The 22,231-nt window shown below is 41.0% G+C and overlaps 1 long non-coding RNA gene across 3 annotated transcripts in view; it reads right to left on the bottom strand.

Moving 5' to 3' along the window:
- LOC130857016 (uncharacterized) overlaps nt 1-22,231 on the bottom strand; it is a 47,592-nt gene that overhangs the window by 17,223 nt on the left and 8,138 nt on the right. For 2 of the 3 annotated variants that reach the window (XR_009054739.1, XR_009054738.1), the window contains exons 3-4: nt 10,483-10,592; nt 7,999-8,130 (exon numbers count right to left, since the gene is read on the bottom strand). This is a non-coding gene — a long non-coding RNA (uncharacterized LOC130857016). Of the gene's footprint in view, nt 1-7,998; nt 8,131-10,482; nt 10,593-10,902; nt 10,956-12,631; nt 13,010-22,231 lie in introns of those variants that run through there. The other variant, XR_009054740.1, reaches the window with a different exon arrangement.

The raw sequence follows: 22,231 nt of genomic DNA, 5'->3' as shown, positions 1-22,231 counted from the left end.
GGTCAATGAATACTAGCTTACTGCATGATTCATTGTTTTCTGAAATCAGCACCTGTGCACGTACAGGTCTCTGTGGGGTTGTATTTGGGGATTTATTGTCTTCTCTCCACAGAGAAAACCAAAGGCAATTTTAGAAAAGCCATCAGACAACACTGGACATTGTGAAATTCCATTCTGTGCAGAAAGGCAAGATGCCTGAGAGCATCGTAATCAGGAACCCAGAGTAAGCCCAAATTTCCAGTCTAGAGAAGAAGGTGGGAAAGGGGAATTTTATTATCAGCAGCCTTTATGTGACCTACACCTCCGTGTAAACCACAGGCTGAATAAACTTGGGTTTTCCCATTTCAGATATAATATTCAGAAGACCTTACTCTTCTAAATGCACAGACTTCAGCTCTCTCTGAAAGTATGCACTGGATAAAGAAAATTGAAGATCTCAGGGAAGACATTTTTCTGATCATTCTTTTTAACTGTGATGCTTTTTTGCTCCAAAATATTAAAATTACCCTTTAACAAAAACATAAGAGGGAAAACTGTCTTAAATTAAAAATTATCAGATGGTGGAGATCAATTATTGTATGGGCTTGAGGCAAAATATTATAAAAGATGCATAAGAGCAGATGCTGTGCTTGGAAACATCTCAATCAGCACATTTCCATAAACACATATGGTGTAGAAGCTTTCACATACATACTACCTTAGTGAGTATAACTGAGTTAAATAATTCAAGATGGTGTAACCAGCTTAAAGAAACGTGACAAAACACTTTCAATATATTGGGTTGTTGCCATAACAAAGAACCTAAACAAAAGAAACGAAAACCAAAAAAACCCACTTAAGACAAGAGGAGGGGGAGAAGGTCTCAAAACTGTAAGGTTCAGTATCCGTTGGCAAAAACTCAAAGTACAAGATCTGACGAATCCACACCCTGTGTTTACACCAACAAACACATCTTAAAGAAGCCACCCAAACTTGCATGTACGAATGGCTGCTGGCCTTCAAACAGTGTTTGTCACTATATGACTCAATGTCACCCAACACCATCGCTGACATAGGGAGCTTTGTAAAACTTCTCTGCAGAATTTCCTCAGAGGTTGTCCACTCACCTCACACACACACACACACACATACACACACACGTGTTCCTTTACTTTTTAATCACTCTTAGATTTTCATGATGTGCATTGCCCAAATCAATAGGAAGATTTCGGAGGATCAAGGATGAGCAACTCCAAATGAAAATGTATTGCTTTGCCAGAAACATACATTTTTGACACGAGAGAGGCAGCATTCTGATATGCTTTGAGAGGGAAGGAAATAGGGGTGTGGGAGGGCAGAGGGCCCACTGGAGGAAAAGCTGGAGAATGAAACAGAAAGTGTGGTTTACTCTACCTTTCTTTCAGGAATTCAAAGCAGGTCTCAATGTACCAAAAGCTGTATGGAAACACTGAAGGAAAGAAACCGGTTTAACTTGGTTTTATGGATCCTTTCTCAAACTGACTTGACTGCAAATCCACTTCTTCATGTAACGACTTTTAACATCCCAGGTCTTCAGGATGTGTTTTGAGGAATGTGCTAGCCTAAGACAGCTCCAAGGTGGCCTCACTGATTCTTACCTCCTGGGATTCACACCCTTGTATAGTCCCCTCCCACATTTTTCTAACATTTTATTTTATTTTTGGCTGTGTCAGGTCTTCGTTGTGGCACATGGGCTCTTCGCTGCAGCATTTGGGCTTCTTTCTAGTTGCGGTGTGTGGGTTTTTCTCTTATATAGTTGAGGTGCATGGGCTCCAGGGCATGTGGGCTCTGTAGTTTGCAGCACGCAGTCTCTCTAGTTGAGGCGCGCAAGCTCAGTAGTTGTGGCATGCAGGCTTAGTTGCCTCAAGGCATGTGGTATCTTAGTTCCCTGACCAGGGATTGAACCCATGTCCCCGGCATTGCAGGACAGATTCTCTACCACTGGACCCCCAGGGAAATTCCCCACTCCCACACTGAATAGAGCTGACCAATATATAGAAAATAATATTGCAGAAATGATAGAGTGTGACATCCGAAGCTAGGCCATTAAAGACATTATTGCTTTCACTTTGCTCTCTCTAGGATTGCTCATCTTGGGAAAAGCCACCATGTCATAAGGACACACAAGCTGCCAGTAGACAGGACCACATCTAAAGGAACTGAGTACCATGTGAGTGAGCTGTCGTGGAAGCGAATTCTGCAGCCTCAGTCAAGACTTCAGATGACTTCAGCCCCAGCTGACATCTTGACTGAACCTCAGGAAGGACCCTGAGCCAGAACCACCCAGCTAAGTCAGTCCTGAATTTCAAACCACAGAGACTATGTGAGATCATAAATATTTATTGTTGTTTTAGGCCACTAGTTTGGAGGTAACTTATGCAGCAATAGATAATTAGTACATGGAATATTAACCTAAAGTATTTGGTATTAATCGTTTTGGTTTGTCATTTACCTATCACGAAGCAGTAGTGTAGAATATGTTTTTATTTATTCTATTTGCATATGAAATATTTACATATTCTACCTCTCTTGACACAGTTAATTGGTTAAGGGATGGACTCATACCTAAAGCCAAGCCAATCAGGGTCATTCCTTAGGATTTTTGTAACTGAATCTGGACAAAATGATTTATTCTCTCATGGTGAAGCCAAGAGATATGGGACTCAGGAGCTGCCAGTGGCCATATTTCAAATTTCAAAAATGTTTTCCTAAGGAAGAGAAGTTGACAAAACAGAGAAAAGCAGGGTTGAGACTGAGAAAAAAATACCTAGCAGGATTCAAGTCCCTAGTTCCAGTGACCCCTGATACTACCTGCCCCTTACCCTTCTCAGTGTAAGGCTTCCAACAATTTCCCCTGTTTGCATAAGTTGGTTTAAGTTGGGTTTATAAACCTTGCCTCCAAAAGAATCTTGACTGATACACCCCCACACAACTTCATGCTTCCCCTAGCGCAGCACTGGTGACACTGGGCTGTAATTGCTTTTGCTTATCTACCTCCCTGTCCGCAGAGAGTGGCCTTCAGGTTCACAGCATCTGCCCTTCTCTGAAAACTGCACTCAACAGCGTAGGCTTCTGACAATCACGTCTGTACTTCATCACCTTGGGCCCATAGTTGATTCACTCAAGGTAGACCAATCAGATTTTCCCTCTAGGAATTTGGAACTGCGACCCACAGAGACTGGACACAGAAACCTCTTCACACCAACAACAGCACTCTCAGAGAAGACTGTTAACCTCTAGCCAGTAAGCTGCCGTAGTCCCTGCTCCTTCTGTGAATTCTCTAAGAACCTTCAGTATTCTTCTAACAAGTCTGCAGGGTCAATTCCGTTCCCCAAAGCCAAGAGAAACTTGACTAATGCATGCCCCCATTACTTAACACTCCATGCAAGCAGGAGAGCTTGCAAGTTCACCACTGTATCTCCAAGGCCAGCACAGCCCCTAGAGTGGAGTCAGAACTCGCTAAATACAAAGCTGAGTCAATAATTATCTGCACTCTAGCTGTAGAATTTACAGAAGATTGAATACAACCTGAGTGCGGATAATTTTTGACTCACCCTCATATTTCATGAATGACTGAAGCTCACTGTACTCAGTGGTAGATACTCTTCTTCCCACCTAGATGGAAAAATCTCAATACTTCTGTCAGCTACAGGAACCAGTGAGTCCCTTGTAGGTAGCATATCACATCACATCCCTGGTCAAGGATATATGTTAGAACTAGAAGTCCCAGGCCTCCCAGCATCCAAGAAACTTTACTTCTGACTGCACACCCAGGGTCACGAGTCCTATCACCCTACTTGTACTGTGCACCTTGTCTGTGCTGAGCTAGCGCCATGCTGACCAGATGATTTCCATGGCCAGTGCAGGCTTGATCCTGACAATGCCATGTTTCCAGAAGGCTCCTCTGGTTCTTGTTCTCAGCACTGTAGAAGGGACGTTTTATCATGACCTCACTGTTTTGGGTGGCAAAGGATGAGTTCCAGGGAAATTTCCACCTTTCCATAAAACAGACTTCGTGTATGAATAGAATGAGAAGACTTGGTGGGGAATGGGACAGAGCATGGGGATTATAAATCAAGTTCAAGAACTTCCAATTGCAAGAAGAGGAGCTAAGAAATCATGACTAACAGAGGATAAAGAAGCAAACTGTAGTGGGCAATTGTTGAGTTGAATACCTAAAATTTCCCTACTTCCTCACATTTCTAAAAGTACTCAGAGTTCCTTCGTGGAGCCGCCCCTCCTCTATGTTTAGTCAGGGGTGGAATTGATACCCCTTTATCTCCAGATCTAAATAGCCTGAGACAATCACTTTTACCTCAGTGATCTATTATCATGTGGCATTTCTCTGGTCACAGCAACTGGTGACATGACCTAAACTGGTTTAATCAGAGTGAAGGCTAGCATTTACTTTGATATTTGGAGGAGAAAGTCTATCTTTCTCTGGCACGGAAGAAGTATGTAGACCCAGGAGCTGTTGACCGCCATCATGTGCCCATGAGGGCAGGAAGCCTTTGGATAAAACTGGCACTTCGAAAGGCAAACTTGAAAAATGAAGTAAGTCCTGAGTGACATCATTGAGCTCCTAGATCAAACTAGCCCTGAAGGCCATTCTACCTCTCAACTTTACAGTGATATAAGCCAATAGAAGCCAATAACTTTCTAATGGGTTAGATACATTTGAGTTCAGCTTTCTGGTACTTAACACCTGAAAGGTATGAACCAATACACAAGGGCTAACTAGCAGGCGCCACACCCTAGAGTCTGCACAGAACTACAGGAAAGGTTTGCTATAGTCTCTCAGCCCTGCCCCTTAGTGGGTATAAACCTACTGGTTTTAAAAGGGTGGACTCAGAGCCACTCTCTCAGTGTTGTGTTTTGTATAGGCTCTTTTAGCAAAGCTAAAAAATGATTCACCCCACTGAATCAACTATACTTCAATTTTTAAAAAAGATGTGGTATGTACATGTATACAATGAAATTTTATTCAGCCATAAAAAAAAAGAAGGAATTCCTGCCATTTGCAACAACAGGGATGGTCCTTGAGGGCATTGTGCTCAGTGAAGTAAGTCAGACAGATACAAATACTGTATGATCTCTCTTATATGTGGAATCTATAAAACAACAACAAATAACCAAGCTCATAGATACAGAGAACAGAATGGTGGTTGCTAGAGGCAAGGGGGCTGGGGGGTGGGGTGGAAGGTGGAAGAACTGGGTGAAAGGGGTCAAGAGGTACATACTTCCAGTTATAAAATAATTAATTCCCAGGTATGTAATGCACAGCATGGTAACTATAGTTAATAATACTGTACTGCATATTTGAAAGTTGCTAAAAGAGTAGATCTTAAAAGACCTCAACACAAGAAAAAACAATTTTTTTAACTATGTATGGTAACAGATGTTAACTAGACTTATTGTGGTGATTATTTCACAATATATACAAATATCAAATCATTATGTTATACATCTGAAACTAATATAATGTTTACTTACATATGTCAACTATACCTCAACAACAACAAAAAATTTAACTAAAAAAATATCTACTCTGCTACTGCAGCACAGTGGAAAAAAGACAGTCCCCTCCCCACTGGAAAACAGAGATCTTTTGCAGTTAACAATGGTACAAGGAATCACAATGAAATTTCCCCCTTAGGGGCCTACACTGTAAACACTGACACTAGAAAATTCTCATTAAACTTTGTGTTTCCATAATGCTGCACACTTAAGAAATGCACGAGTATAAAAAATAATTGAATTAGTTTACTCAGACCATTTTATATTGTACTATCAAAACTTGAGAACTGTATAAATTCAATAGATTTATTCAGAACACTATTTCTTTATTATTGATACAATAAAAATTGGGTTGTGTTTTCACATTTTTGAGAATTTGAGGTGGGAAAAATATTAACAAACTGCAAGGAAATTATTGTAATACAATTTCTTGCAACTGATTTTTATGATAATGAAAATGTTTCTACCCTGCTCATTACTGAAACTTAACAATCAATGAACATAAACCTTTGGAAATCAAAATACTATTTAAGTTTTGTTTTGATACACAGGTCTTAAGATCCTAGAATAAAATATATATATATATATTTTTAATATCAACACGTTACTTAAGAAAAACACATCATCTGTTTTTCCTCTCTAAAAGGTTCACTCTTAGATGACTTCCATGGCTTACATCCTGGTAATGTACTGATTTCAGCAGTCTGGAAGCTTCCTCTGACTTTCCCTTTATTTAAGCTTTCCAAGTTTTACAACTTGGTTTAAAACATAAAATCAAAACCACACATTCTCCTTTCCCAGAGCTCTCCTAATTATCTCATTTATCTTCAAGGAGACTGGCATCTCCAAGGGCATCTTCATTTTCCTCTATGCTCAGTTGTCCAGGAATGCCAAGCCCTCCCTCATAGATGATACTGGACATGCTCGTCAGCCTGGTGTCAAGAACACGCTCTGGGCTGAAGAAACTTCCATGAGGCTGCCAAGAAAAACAGCACTCCCATCTCCCCTCCCTCCAGGACTCTGTGAGCCAGAACCAGACTTGTAATCTGGACTAGGACCTAAACTTCTAGCCTAGAGCAAATCAATTACTCCAGGCCAGGCGCCAAAGATTCTTCCCACCTAGGAGTGACTCAGGAGAAGGCAAGTTAAAATCCACAAACCTAAGCTAACCTAAACCAGGGGCTGCCTCTGAATCAAATCAGCATTTACTCTTTGTCCAATGATTTCGTTAACCTCTGATAAAATTAATCAAAGACGTTCTACTCTTTTAAATATACTCCCTAAATATCCTATTGCCAATCTATACTAATATTTAATTGAGTGCTATTGTATTACAGTAATTGAAGTTATATCCTGGGATTATTTGATATTTTTTAAAATCTCAATTTGCTACATCTGGATTATATAGACCAAAAATTTTAATCCTATAAGTAAATTATAGTTCTTTAGAGTATAAAGCTCAGAAATACAGACAAACAAAAAGAAATGGAAAAACATTCCCATAATTTTCTCACCATCCAGATGTACATTGTTCTCTTTCCTATGCAATGTAGCAGGATGACATATAAAATATTAATTGCTTTGCTTTCTAAGACTCTGTGTTTGTTGCTCCCCCGCCCCCAGCTAGATGGGTGGGTACCCATTACTTTAGAGATTTTTAGCAGAGGTACTAAAAAGAACACACATTTCTTTTTTTTCTTTTAAGACCAAAAGCTGCACTGCAGTGTAAAACAGAAAGGATTGAGAAAGATATGAAAATAGTTGAAAACAGTTTTTCCTGGACCCTCCCCCACTCTACCTCCCACTCCCTGAGTGGTGAAGAACCTCTGAGTTGGGAAATGGGAGGAAAAGTCAGCAGAGGAAGCAAGAGGGTCAAGTGCAGAGTGTGGTGGGGGCACTGGGCCCTGCAACAGACTCTGATGACTGCGCCCTGGTATCCATCTTCCTCTTTCTATCCTACTCTCAGAACCCCAATTTTGTTTGGGTGCCATTTTCCCAGCCTTCTTTGCAGTAACGCACAGCCAGGTGACACAGTACTAGCCTATGAGATATGGGCAAAAGTCTGCTAGAGATTTCTAGAAAATATTTCACTTTCTGGATATAGATGTCATCTTTTCCTTCTTCCTTCCTTAAGTGCAGAACTGATACCTAGTGTGCAGCAGCCAGTGTGTAACCATGAGGCAACAAGGCAACAGGCTAAGACAGGTTAGCAAACAAAAAGATAAAGGCCCTAGATGTACACCATCCAATAAGTAGCCACTCGTTACATGAGTCTATCAAGCAAATAACGCAGGGAGTTCAAACAGATGTGCCATAGGTATAAAATACATAGTGAATTTTGAAGAATTAGTGCCCCTCAAATGTAAAAATGTCTCCTTAATAATTTTATACTGATTGCATATTACAATGAACATTTGGGGATATAGTGGGTTAAATAATATATACTATTAAAATCAATTTTACCTGTTTCTTTTGCTCTTTTTAATGTTGCTACTAGAATTTCTTAAGTTATGTATGCAGCTCCCTTTATATATCTGTTGGACAGCACTGCTCCAGAACATAGAGGACATCACAGAGTCACTGCACAGCTCTCGCCTGTGAGAAAAATAAAGACACTGATTTAAGCTGCCGTGAGACACGTGCTCTGTTTCTTGCAACCAAAAGCATTCCTAGCAGATACAAGAGTCCTTAAAGTGGAGTTTCGGAATGGGTGGAAATTTTTAAAACCCTTTAAAATTTGGGGGAGCCCAGAGTAGAGAAGATCTATAAGTTGAGTGTAAGCTGGTGAGGTATAGAGGAGCAGCAATCAGAGAGAAGGGACAGAGGGGCATGTCCACATATTAAAGTAGCCTAGTCGGCCCCAGATCTGCATGGCTCCCAGGTTGTCCTGCAAGAGCATCCAAAATCTCCCCAGGGCTCAAATGGTGCTCGGAAATAAGCTGAGAGAGGAAAAGAACAGCCCCGAAGAAAAGATCATCCTTCCGCCCAGACAAGAAACCACTACAGTGGAAGGTTATGACACAGACTCGCTGCCCTGGGGGAATGTGGAGGATGAGGCCCCATCTCCAGAGAGACCCAGCATCAGGAAACCAGGTGGAGCCAAGCCAGGGCCTTCAGGCTGACAGGTGGGCAGAGAGACATCTGATGCAGGATGTCATTGGCAAGATGAAAAAGTAGGCACCCCCTTCCTGTTGCTGCTAAAGTGGTATTTACACAAGCTCCCATTAAATCAATTAAAAGAGGAGGCCATTAGGCTGAGGTGGCTCTAAAGTTGTGGTGGTCGATGTAAGCAAACCAAAATCTAAGCCTGTAAATGCCTCAAGGTTACGAAATCAAAACGCTAAGGACATGCAATCACACACAGCCATCTAGGCTTTAAGCTGTAGCCAAATACTTTCCTTCCTTTGCTTCTGTATCTTCTCTGTATGTCGTGCCCCTGGCTCCTGTCTGCAGAGCACTCTTAACCACTTCCGGTTTGGCACTGCCCCATTCAACTCAGTTTTTGCTCAGATAAACTCTCAGAATGTTTAACATGTCTCAGTTTTTCTTTTAACACCCCCCAGGGGTAGCATCGATTCCAGGGGGCAAGAGGAATACAGAGAGGAAACAATCCTGAATCTGTCAGAACTTTAAGACTGAAGGGACTGAGAAACCACTGAAGTCAACTGAGTTCATCTGGAAGCAACTAACTACCACTTTCTGTATCGGGAAGAATGGGCAGGATGGACAACTAAGTACCACTTTCTGTATCGGGAAGAATGGGCAGGGATGGACTCTGGGGGTGGACAACTGGGTTCATCTGGAAGCAACTAAGTATCACTTTCTGTCTCGGGAAGAATGGGCAGGGATGGACTCTGGGGGTGGGAGTATGGAACTAGTAGTCAAAAATTGAGTTTTAGAAAATAATTGTCATATTTCTAGCACACCCAATTTCTGTGGCCTTGATATATTATACCCACTATAGACATATACATGCATGCATTCATGCACATATGCACACTCATACAGAGTTTTGCACATATATGTGTGTGTATGCGTGTATATATGTGTGTGTGTGCGTTTATATGTGTGTGTGTGTGTGTGTTTTTTTTTTTGCTGCGCCACATTGTATGCAGGATCTTAGTTCCCCAACCAGGGATTAAACCTGCTCCCCCTGCATTGGAAGTGCAGAGTCTCAACCACTGGACCAACAGGGAAGTCCCTGCATATTTTTTTTAAGCTCTTTATTGGAATATAACTGCTTTACACTCTTGTACCAGCTTTTGAGGTACATCAAAGTGAATCAGCTGTATTTTTACATATATCCCCATATCCCCTCCCTTCCGCAACTCCCTCCCACCCTCCCTGTCCTGGCCCTCTAAGGCATCACCCATCATCAAGTTGATCTCCCTTTGTTATATAGCAACTTCCCACTAGCTATTTATTTTACAGTTGGTAGTGTATATAGTCCCTGCATATTTTTAAACAAAAATAGAATCGTGCTGTACATGCTGTTCTATAATCTGCTTTTCTTGTTTAATAACATATCTGGAACATTTTCACATGGACCAAACTTTCCTGCCAGGCTAAAATGTGCTCTCTCATCTCCTATCCCACATGCTCTTCTGCAATGTGACCCAGTCACTCCACCATCAGGAAGTGGAGCCTAATTCCCTTCCCCTTGAATCTAGGCTGGCCTTGGTGATTCACTTCTACCAATAGAATGTAGCAGAAGCGATGGCTTTGTGACTTCTAAGACTAGATCAGAAAGGCTATGCAACTTTCCCCAGTACACTTGGAATGTTCGCAGTCTGGATGCTCTGTCTTGGAACCCATTCACCCCGCCGTAACAAGCCCAAGCCCCAGGGGGAGGCCAAGTGTAGGTGCTCCAGGTGACAACCTCAGATAAGCCCAGCCCAGATACCACACATGTAAGTAAAAGGTCTCCAGATGATTCCAGGCCCTTACCTTCTGAGTTATCCTTAGCTGTTCAAGTCTTCCCACCTGAAGCCCCAGGCATTGTGGAGCAGAAGCAAGCCATCTCTATGGTCCCCTGTTGTATTCCTGACCCACAGAATCTGGAAGCATAATAAAATTGTTATATCACTAAGCTTTACAAAGGTTTGTTCTGCAGCAATGGAAAACCAGACCACAGGTCCGACAGTATCCAGGGGGCTATAGATAAAATGCTTGTGTTCCCCCCAAAATTCATATGTTAAATCCTAACCTCCCATGCAATGGTATTAGGAAGTGGGGCCTTTGGGAGGTGATTGGGTCATGAGGGTAGTGCTTTTACAAAAGAGATCCCAGAGAGCTCCCTTGCTCCTTCTACCGTCTGAGGACAGAGAGAGAAGACAGCCATCTATGAACCAGGAAGAGAGTTCTCACCAGACATCAGATCTGCCACAATCTTGATCTTGGACTTGCCAGCCTCCAGAACTCTGAGAAATAAATTTCTGTTGTTTATAAGCCACCCAGTTTACAGTCTTCTGTTATAGCAGCCCACATTGACTGAGACACAGGGAAAACTAAAGTAATGTTGCCAGCCTAACACTAATTAACAAAGCAAATTCTTCATAAACAGCTGATGCAGTACAATGAAAGTCAAGGCCCAATTTAATTTTTTAAAATTATTTCTGCTACCTTTCCCCTTTGTCAATGTACTTCTTCGTCATGTGTGTCAGACACTTTACTAACCATCAAACATACTGAATCCTTCGTTTAATTCACAAGAACCCTGCAAGAAGCGTATTTTATTTCCATTTACAGATGACAAATCTGAGGCTCAAAACGGTTACCCAGCTAATAAATGGCAGAGCAGAGACGAGCTTGCCAACCCTCTGACTCCAAAAGAATGCACTCTGCCCACTACACTCCAAGAGGGTTAGCTGTGTAGCACATGCAGAAAAGCTTATGTAGCATAACAAAACCATATTTTCACCATTCATCTAAAAATAGAGGGAGGATTTCACTGAAATCTGGTCACAGAGAGGACTTCTTTTTTATGACGGTATACTCTTGCAATGTATCCACTAACCTTTTATTTCACAGGGGTGTTTATATACGTTAACATCCTTTTCTCAGCCAAAATTTTTATCAAGCCTGTTTGATATATTTGTCAACATATACACATATAAAAGACCTCCTTTACCAAGAAACACCAAACATGACATTGTCAATATCAACGTACATTGAGCTGTTCTTTTTTTTTTTTTTTTTAACTTTTTCTCTGCGCCACATGGTATGTGGGAATCTTAGTTCACCAACCAGGGATCAAACCCACGCCCCCTGCTTTGGAAGTGCAGTCTTAACCACTGGACCACCAGGGAAGTCCCTATACTTTGATTTTTTAAGAGGGCATGTGCTGACTTAAAACTGGCATTCTGTGATTGTAACAGTGGACAAATAAAGGAGTGAGGGGGGTGATACAAGAAAATGGTGAGAATGACAGAAGCATTTATAATTTATCAGGACATTCGTACTAACCCCTCTTGGTTGTTTTTGTTTTTGTTTCTGTTTTTTTTAAACCGGAAATGGGGCATGTAAATCTAATACTGAAACTAATTCCTGGGACAGAAACTATCAAATGGTTTCTACAAAGATTCAATTTTATATCCTCAGCTTTGATTGTCCCTACATCAACAATAATACCAACAACATCAGCAAAAACAATATGAACCTGTAATTAGTGAGTGTCCACCATGCACCTGCACCAGACATTGGGTTAGATGCTTTAAACTTTCCCTCATTTAACCTTAATAGCACCAGTGTGATGTCATCACTATTATCTGTATTTTACATATGAGGAAACAGGCGTGAGTAGCTGACCCAGAGTGAACCGTAGGGGAAGCTCTGGAGCTCTACTTGAACTAAGTAAGGTCCATCTGACTCCGGACCCCATGCTCTTGGCCCCATCTGTCCTCTTTGCATCTGGCGTATGTGCTGTCACAGAGGCCCAGCATCTATTGTACATTATTCCCATGTTTGGCAAATTTCCCACGTTATGAGTCCCACTCTCAAAGGTAGAAATCAGAAACTCGGCTTCTTGGCCTCTCTTGCAGCTAAGCTCCTGACATGTAACGTAGGCTCCACTAATCAGATACACCCATATATTTACAGAACAATTAGAGGAAACCGGCAGCATACAGGAACTACTCTTCTGGGAAGGGTGGAGTGGAGGCGCCCAACTGGGGAGGCGGCAGACGTCCCAATGTGGGTCTTCACTGCAGACAGCAGCAGAGGGCGCTCTAACAGGGTCTTCAGTGGCTGATGCTGTGACGGAGTCTTCAGTGTAGCCACCTCATCATTTGTTTCTGGTTGTGAGGCCACCAAGCCCTGACTCTGACCCTCCCAGAGTTTCTCTGAGCTATAAGTTAGACCCTAATAAATTATGTTTCTGTTGAAACTGGCTAGAGTAAATTCTGTTACGTGGGACTAAAAACCCAACTGGCACAATTCCCTCAGAACTTGAGAACAAATATTTCAAAAGGAACTCCATATACCTGTTTGTTTGGTTTTTCACAAGGTACAATCAATTTTATTATTAATGATTTATTGTAAATGCACACGGCTTTTTCTAAGTGGGTGAGTCTTCGAATAATTCATCACAAGCAGCAGGACTAGCTAACCTCCTTAGCTACATCGAGAGGTCTACTGACTTTTTCACTGAGAACCATTTCTTTCCTAAGTAGAAATCCCCCCAAAAACTTCAAATGTGCTATTTTCCTCTTTGGAAATATTTTCTTTCTTGTCTTTTTTTCTATTAATATCAATGTGATATATCTGGTTCTAGCTGTGAATTTAATCAAACTCTTACTCCATTATCTTAACTTTATTCCTAAAGCCAAACTCTGAAACTTTTGCTAAGTCTGGTCAGACATTTCATTCCTATAAAATATAATCCTTATCCTCTACCTCTGTTCTCACTTTTAATCTGATTTTGCCTGATTGTCACTAATCAATAGTCTTCAATGTTACATGTGGTGTGCTTGTATCAGAAACATGGCAACCAATGTTGATTGCCTACTTAACAGCCCTTTTCCCATATTACTTGCTTACAGAGCCCCTAGTTTGTGCAGGCATATGGCAGAAATATGCTCTGAAATGGTGGGCTTTCCTCCCAGCCCCAACTATTGAACCCTAATGGTTTCCCTTACCTTTTGCTGTGATTGATTTAGGGGTGAGCATGTGGTGAACATACAAATCTGACCAATCAGACTGAGGGGTGGTCTAACTTTGGAACAATTTGTCTTCCTGATAAAAACTTCCTTCTTCCTTTTTTGAATGCTATAATGCATGGATGTGATGTCAGGAGTTGCAGCAGTCATTTTGTGACTGTGAAGGTCTTTAAAAAAAAAAAAGACATAAATCCACAAGGTCTGAAAGAACAAAAGAAAAGGAATAGCAAAACAACAACAAAAAAAACGCTGGAAACTAGAAAACAGATGGATGAGGGGTAATCAATGGCAGACCAGAGAGAACTGAATTCTAAGCTGGCAATGAGGAAAGCTAAGAAACAACACATCAGAATCCTCAAAGGTTTTAGGAACTGGTAGTGCCAGGGACCTCTGGAACTGGGATGAAAGATGATAAAATAAGGAGGCAGCAGTTAACCCCCTGGAACGCTTTATTCATTCTATACAGCTAGATCAATGCCCATTTCCAACACCACAAAAAACTGGTGGTTTGGGCTTCCGAGATAGCGCGGTGCATAAGAATCCACCTGCCAATGCAGGGAACACGGTTTTGATCCCTGCTCCAGCAAGATCCCATATGCCACAGAGCAACTAATCCCATGTGCCGTAACTATTGAGTCAGCGCTTTAGAGCCCATGAGCCACAACTGTTGAGCCTGTGTGCCACAACTACTGAAGGCCATGTGCCTAGAGCCCATGCTCTGCAACAAGAGAAGCCATGGCAATGAGGAGCCCACACACCACAAAGAAGAGTAGCCCCAGCTCACCGCAACTAGAGAAAGCCCGTGTGCAGCAACCAAGACCCGACACAGCCAATAAATAAACAAATAAATAAATTTTAAAAAATAAAGTGCACACTGTGTCTCTACCCCACCCACACTCACCACCTTTAAAAAAAAACAAACTGATGGTTTATTCCCTAGAGAAGGTAAAATAGTGTTCTCTGGACTTGAAGACTGTTTAAATTATGGATACTGTACTGAAATCAGGTGTATTAAGTAACACTATGCTCACTGAAAGCTGAATGCGGAGACCCTCAGCTCTCTTTTCTCATTTGGCTCCCTAAAACACTGGCAACTAGATCCTAATCCTCCAGATACTCGTAGATAACTGAAACACTTTCCAAGTAATTTAAGTAGCCTAAGAAGAAAGAACTAAAGATACCATCAAGGGGATAGAGGTTAGTCATTCAGGACACCTACAGTGGGGCTCCTAAAGTGAACAAGTTTACCCACACTCTCAAAACTGCAAATTATCTTTTGGGTTCTCACTCTTAATCAGGAGCGGACAACCCAGGATTTCCAATCATCTGAGAAAAGCCCCTAACATAGACACTGGAAACCAAACAAACAGAAGGAGAAGCAACTTGAAGGAAACAGAAAGGAGAGGAAAACTTCTAAGCAACTCTCTAATATTCTCAGAGAGAAAAGAAAATATTTTGTTTCCATAAAACAAGAACTAAATGCTACTTTAAAAGTATAATCTGGGAACTCACTGGCAGTCCAGTAGTTAAGACTCTGAGCTTCCACTGCAGAGGTGCATGGATTCAATCCCTAGTCAGGGAACTAAGATCCCACAAGCCTCAAGGCATGGCCAAAAAAACACAAAAAAAAACCCAAAAAAGTATAATCTGAGGGACTTCCCTGGTGGTCCAGTGGTTAAGACTCTGCACTCCCAATGCAGGGGGCACGGGTTCGATCCCTGGTCAGAGAACTAAGATCCGGCATGTCAGAGGGCACAGCAAAAAAAAAAAAAAAAAAGTATAATCTGATTATAAGAATGAGCACTTGATGAAGTCGGAAAGAGAAAGGCAAATACCATACGATATCACTTACATGTGGAATCTAAAATACAACACAAATGAACTTATCTACAAAAGAGAAACAGACTCACAAAGAGAACAGACTTGCTGTTGCCAAGGGGGAGGGGGAGGGATGGCTTGGGCATTTGGTGTTAGCAGATGCGAACTATTATACATAGAATGGATAAACAACAAGGTCTTACTGTATAGCACAGGGAACTATATTCAATATCCTGTGATAAACCACAATGGAAAAGAATGTATGATAGGTATAACTAAATCACTTTGCTGTACAGCAGAAATTAACTACATTGTAAGTCTACTACGCTTCAATAAAATACATTCTTTTTAAATGAGTATTTGAAAATTGTAACATATGCTAACAGAATTAAAAACCAGAGGATAGGGAATTCCCTGCCGTCCAGTGGTTAGGACTCCAAGCTTCCACTGTAGGAGACACGGGTTTGATCCTAAGATCCTGCATGCCACATGGCATGGCCAAAAAAAACCAAACACAAAACAAAAAAAACAGAAGATAAATTTGTAGACATCTCCCCAAAATGAAGCAAAAAGACAAAGCTATGAGAAAAATTTTAAATTAGAGAACTAGCCCAAGAAGTCCAGCATCCAGATAAGAGGAGCTCCAGGAAGATAAAACAAAGAAAATAAATAGAAGAAAATAATTCAGAAAAATGTCCTAGAACCACAGGGCATAAAGCACCAGATTGAAAGGACTCTCTGGAAGCCATACCCCATGGATGAAAACAGAACCACTCATGACACACCACTGTGCAATTTCAAAACAATGAGGGTCAAAGAGATGATTCTACCAGCCCCCAGAGAAAAAAAAAGGGATCACATATATTCGATATTGGAATCAAAATGGTTTCAGATTTCTAAACAGCAATGCTGAAAGCAAAGCAACTGTACCGGTCAGGGTTTGGCCAAGAAAACAGAATCCATTCTAGGTACACAAATAGAAGCATTTCAACAGAGGGAATCAGAGGCTTATACAACGAAGGCTTGGGGGTGTGAAAGTCAGGGGAGGAGCCTCTGGAAGCCGTGATTCACAGGACTTCACCTGCAAACCATGGAAAAGCTCAGCACCCAAAATGAGACAATGCCTTTAATCCCAACTGCTGGAGGACCTGAGGGCCACCTCTGAGAGTTGAGAGCAGTCCCCACTGACAGCCAGCAAGCCAATGGGAATTTCAGTCCTACAGCTGCAAGGAAATGAATTCTGCGAACAACCTGAGGGAACGTGGAAATGGAGCTTTCCCCAACCAAAGCCTCCAGGTGAGGAGACAGCCATTTGACACCTTGATTTCAGCCTTATGATATCGCCGAGCAGAGGAGCCAGCTAAAATGTGCTGGATTCCTAGCCTGTGGAAATTTGTGGGATAATAAATGTGTGTTGTTTTAAGCTGTTGCATTTGTGGGAATTTGTTACATGACAACAGAAAATGAACACACTCACCATGGTCTGCAGTTTGCATGAGCTGAGGAAATTCCCTTCACCGCACAGAAGGGGTCAGTTTTGATTTCCTCTAGAGAGTAGGAGAGGGGCCTTAGAGGCAGGAAAGCACCAGACAGAGAGCCATCCATCGCCTGACTATATTTCCGCAGATGTCTGTCACCTGACCCAAACTACAGCTCCACCAGATGGTCCAACTGTTCCATATCTTGTTTCCCAGAACTCACTCTTGATCTGACCCCTGACTTTCCAGAAGGAGCTCTTGGATTCTCTCAGAAGTGCTGAAGACAAACTTGACCTGGGGATCTGTTCAGCTTACCTTCCGAGAACCTGCCACAATGGTTGTGCTTAATACTCAGTCGTCAAAAATTTGAACGATATATTACCTAACCTAAGGATACTTATAGCTGGGAAAAGTGTAAAGCAAAGCAAGAAATAATTACATATATATATGTCATTATATATATGTATCAGGCTAATGGTTACCTCTTGAGGATGGGGTGGAGAACTTGATTAAAGAAGAGCACACAGAGAATTTCACATTGTTGCAATGTTTCACTTGCTAACCCAGGTAACAGGGACACAAGTATCATTTTATTGGTATTCTTAAACCCTACATATATATTTCATACAGCCTTCTGTGTGTATTACCCTCCACACATAAGTGTTTAGCAAAAGGTAGTGTTATTATAAAATGAACAGGTATAAAGACATGAAACTAAAGATTAAATTTTCATCCTGACTGCTTTGCCCTTGAATGCCTTTCCCTAAATTTTACCAGAATGTTAAATGGATTCCATAGGAAATGGAGTCCCTAAAATCCAGAGTTTCCATTATGAGAAAAAGGTGGAATACTCAATAAACAATATTAGATTGGATCCATACCTGCAATATTATGATTTACACTTCTCATATATATTTGGTCTTCGTCCACAGTTCCTGGCTTACAGATTTCAAAACCCTTGGAATTTCCTGAGCAGCAAGAGCAATGGGATATTTGGTCTCTGGTCCTCAGTCCCTGAAAAGGCTTCAGGGTAGGTGACTTCTGGATTCCTCCCAAGGGTGGGGGCTGCTTGTCAAGAGAACCAACCATGTGCTTAGAGGGTTGGAACTTTGTCTCACCCACCTGACCTCCCAGGAAGAGAGAGGGGCTGGAGGTTGAATCAATCACCAATGGTCAATGATTTAATCAGTTGTGCCTGTGTAATGAAGCCTCCATAAAACCCCAGAAGGACAGGGTTTAAAGAGCTTTGGGGTTGATGAACAGGGGGAAATTGGGGAGAGTTGCGCCCCTGGAGAGGGCATGGAAGCTACATGCCCTTTCCCCATTCCTTGCCCTAGGTATCTCTTCATCTGGCTGTTGATTTGTATCCTTTAATATCCTTTTATAATAAATTGGTAATGTAGTGAGTAAGTGGGTTTTCCTGGGCTCTGTGAGCCATTCTAGCAAATTAATTAACCCTGAGGAGGGGGTCATAGGAACCTCCGATTTATAACAGTTTGGTCAGAAGCAAAGGTAACAACCTCGATTTACATCTTGTGGGAATGAGCCCTTTACCTGTGGAATCTGCTTCTGTCTCTAGGTCAATAGCGTCAGAATTGAGTTGAATTCTCAGACACCCGGCTGGCATCCAAGAATTGCTTGTTGATGCGGGGAAGCCTCCACACACAAATTGGAATTAGATCTGGGAACTCTTTTGGAATACCTCAAATCTTACACCAAAATAAACTCCAGGTGGATCAAGATTTACATGTGAAACAATGAAAACCTAAAAGTATGAGATGAAAATACAGGAGGATTATTTTGTAATCTGGGAGTAGGGAAAGCTTTGGTGAGCATGACATAAAACATAGGAGGAAAGGAAAAGGAAAGCTATGTCTGAATACATTTTTTAAATTCTGCTCAGGAAAAAAAAACACAAAAAACCAACTCAAAAGACATGAAAAACTGGGAACAACTATTTGCATTCCTACAAATTGATAAGAAAAAGACCAATAACTCAATCGAAAGTGGGCAAACAAAATGAACAGACAGTTCCCAGGAAAGGAATTCCAAATGGTTTTTAAACATATGAAAATATGCTCAACCTTCTCCATAATAAGGGAAACGTAAATTAAAACTACCAGATTGGCAGATACAAATTTTGATAACACCATGTGGATGAAGGTTAGAGAAACAGATGCTCTCACATACTGCTGGTGGGAGTGTAAACTGGCTCAATCCCTGTAGAGAGCAATTTGACAATATCTATCAAAATCTAAAATCCATGTTTTGGCAGGCACCATTAGTTTACACCCGATAATCACTCCTCCATGTTCCTTGCTAACAGAGTCCAGGTGCTCAGGTGGCAATGGGCCAAGCTCCAAGCACTAAGTTTATTTACTGACTCATTCATACTTACTCTATACTAGGCACTGTTCTGGGCTCTAGGGATACAGCAGCGAATGAGGCTGACCAAACTCCAGCCTTCCTGATAATCCTGCACCTACTGATTGAAAGTCCAGAGCAAAATGGTAACTGTGGCGTTTTGATGTATATTTTAAGAAATAGGTAGCCATATAATTTTTCATCCAAATCGAGACACTTTTGAAAGTGAGTGGAATGCTATTAATAAAATACACTGGGACAAACAGGCACAAACTAGGACTGTCCCAAGCAAAGTGGGAAATATGGTCACTCCGAGTAATCCTGAAATCATGATGATGTCACAACCATCTCAGTCGCTGTTCCAAAATAATTCCACCAGGAAACTCTGGCAGAAAAGTCAGACCCAAACGAGCTATGGAGAACGTACAAATGACAAATACATATGAAAAGACACTCAACCTCTTTAATTATGAGGAAGACTGGAATTAAGTCAGTAAGATACCTTGAAAGAACTTGAAATAGAAGAAGGATGTAGACAGAATGCTCTCAAAACATCTGCACCTTTGTTTGATCTGAAATTTTAACGCAGTGTATCATTTTCCAGGCATATCTCCAGACATAAAACTGATTAAAACATATTGTTAAATTAAAGAAAAACAGTATTATACTAACAGATTTCAGTTCTTAAAAACAGCACAGAACACTAGAATACTAAAACGAATATTGTAATCACTACCCATTTTTGCTAGATAGTTACTTTCCTGGACTGCTGGTGACCTAATAAAGACACCTGGGGAAACAATGGCCAGAGTGCTTCTGGAGAAGCTTTCTTAAGGCACAAATTCAAACGAAGAGTTTACTGGAGCTGCCTCTCCTCACGCTCCAGCCTTGAAAGTGGCCATAATGCCCAGAGCTGCAGCAGCCATGTTGTAACCGTGAGGTGACAAGCATGAAAAGAAAAATCAATTTGCTAAAGATTGCAGAAAAGAAGACCCAGAGGAAAGAACCTAGAGCTCCTGACAACCTTGTTGAGCTACCAGACCAATCCTAACATCACTTGAGAATTATAGCTGTGGGTCAAAGATGGGAGAGAGATTTTCCTCTGTATACCCTTTGGAACTTTTTAAATTTCCTACTATGTAATTTAATACTATTTCACAATATGCCAGCCCAAATATGTCACTTTGGCATAAGTACTATTTTGAGATTTTTACTTGAAAAACAGCAGGGGAGAAAGGAGCTCTGACCTCTCCTTTCTTCTTCTTGAAAGCAAGGGATAAAATTCCACGTGAAAACATGTCCTCCCTATACCAGGAGGAAAGAAACATCCTTATCACCAGTGGTGAGGCGTCAAGACCGAGAAAATTCTGTACAAATAGACTTTGTTAAAATAACTCCCATCTTTCTTTGGCCTCCCCATGTATTTTGATTCCCTGTCCACAGTTGCCTCTCTTTGTTCAACCTAGTATAAAAATATTCAGATTTTGCCGCTTCCATGTTCTTCATTTTCCTATGCGGGTTCCCAGGTACATGTAAAATCTGTATGCTTTTCTCCTCTTAATATGTCTTATGTCAGTTTAATTCTAAGGCCCAAAAGAGACCCTAAGAGGGTAGAAGTAAAGTTTTGTCCTCTCAACATCTATTCAAATAAGACTGTAAAGCCTGGGACCCCATCAATCCTTAAACACCTAACACAAAAATATTCTTTGTCTAAATTGGTTGGTTGGTTGGCTTGCTTTTTAATGGAAATATACTTTTTAAAAACATGTAGTTTGATGTTTACAAAGAAGTAAATTATAGATGAAAAGGACCTTCAGTATCAACTCTCACATTATGTTGACAAACCTCGAAGTGGCAGAAATCATTATGTGGTCAAGCTGAAGCCCAGGTATCCAGACCCCTTTCATCTAACTTATTTGCACTCAACCCAAAGTACTGACTTAGGTTTTAATTATAGAACAAAATTTGACTTTCTTAGTCTTAGAACACAGAAACCTGTGCCAAATGCTTTGAGAATTTACTTTATTACTAGATTTTTAAAAAATACCCAGATACACTACTTTGTTTTTTAAAAATCACTTTCCACACCAATGGTTTCAAAGACTAAACCTGCCAGGCTTGTTGGTATGTGATTCCTTCCTCTAAGATTCCAGACATTCTCGTCTGCAGCATCACCCTGTGGGGACAGCACAATGTGAAATGGCCGTGATCTTTGTAGGTTACTGTCGGGCTATACCTCACTGGGACACCAGAGGGCGCGCAGAGGGTTGGCACTTGTTTTTCTTTAAATCCTGAATCAAAGTCCTCACAGAGAACAACAAAAGACTGGGAACACAGGGGCCAGGAGACAAAGGGACAAGGGAAAAAGGCTGCATGCCTTGTTTTACTGGCGTTGAAGTTTGCTTCCTCATCCACCCACCTCCCCGCCTTAAGGAATTATATATTAACAACTTACACTGCGAAATAATGAAATCTTGGGCTGACAAGGAAAATCAGAGAATGGATTATCACCCTAGTTCTAGGAAAGACTATCACAGGTGTGCGTTTGAGCTATTTGCTTTGCCTGATATTAGTAACTACCCCCACCAAAAAAATTTTTTTCTTTCTTGTTTTTCTGCATTCATGAATAATATGGGCACATAGTAGAAAATTTAGAAAATATAGAAAAGCAAAAAAAGAGAGATCATCAACATACTCTAACCTCAATATAATCACTTTTAACATTTTCACATATTTCTTTCCAAACTTTTTTCAGTATTTGGAAACACACAGAACAATAGTACACTTCATATTATTTTGTGCTGGCTTTCTTCTCGTTTACTATATCATCAACTTCATTTTTATCAATAAATTCTGATAACACAACCTTCCTAATCACAT

Source organism: Hippopotamus amphibius, chromosome 7 (assembly GCF_030028045.1).
Source record: "Hippopotamus amphibius kiboko isolate mHipAmp2 chromosome 7, mHipAmp2.hap2, whole genome shotgun sequence".
Lineage (NCBI taxonomy): Eukaryota > Metazoa > Chordata > Mammalia > Artiodactyla > Hippopotamidae > Hippopotamus > Hippopotamus amphibius.
This window is presented reverse-complemented; position numbering and strand designations above follow the sequence as displayed.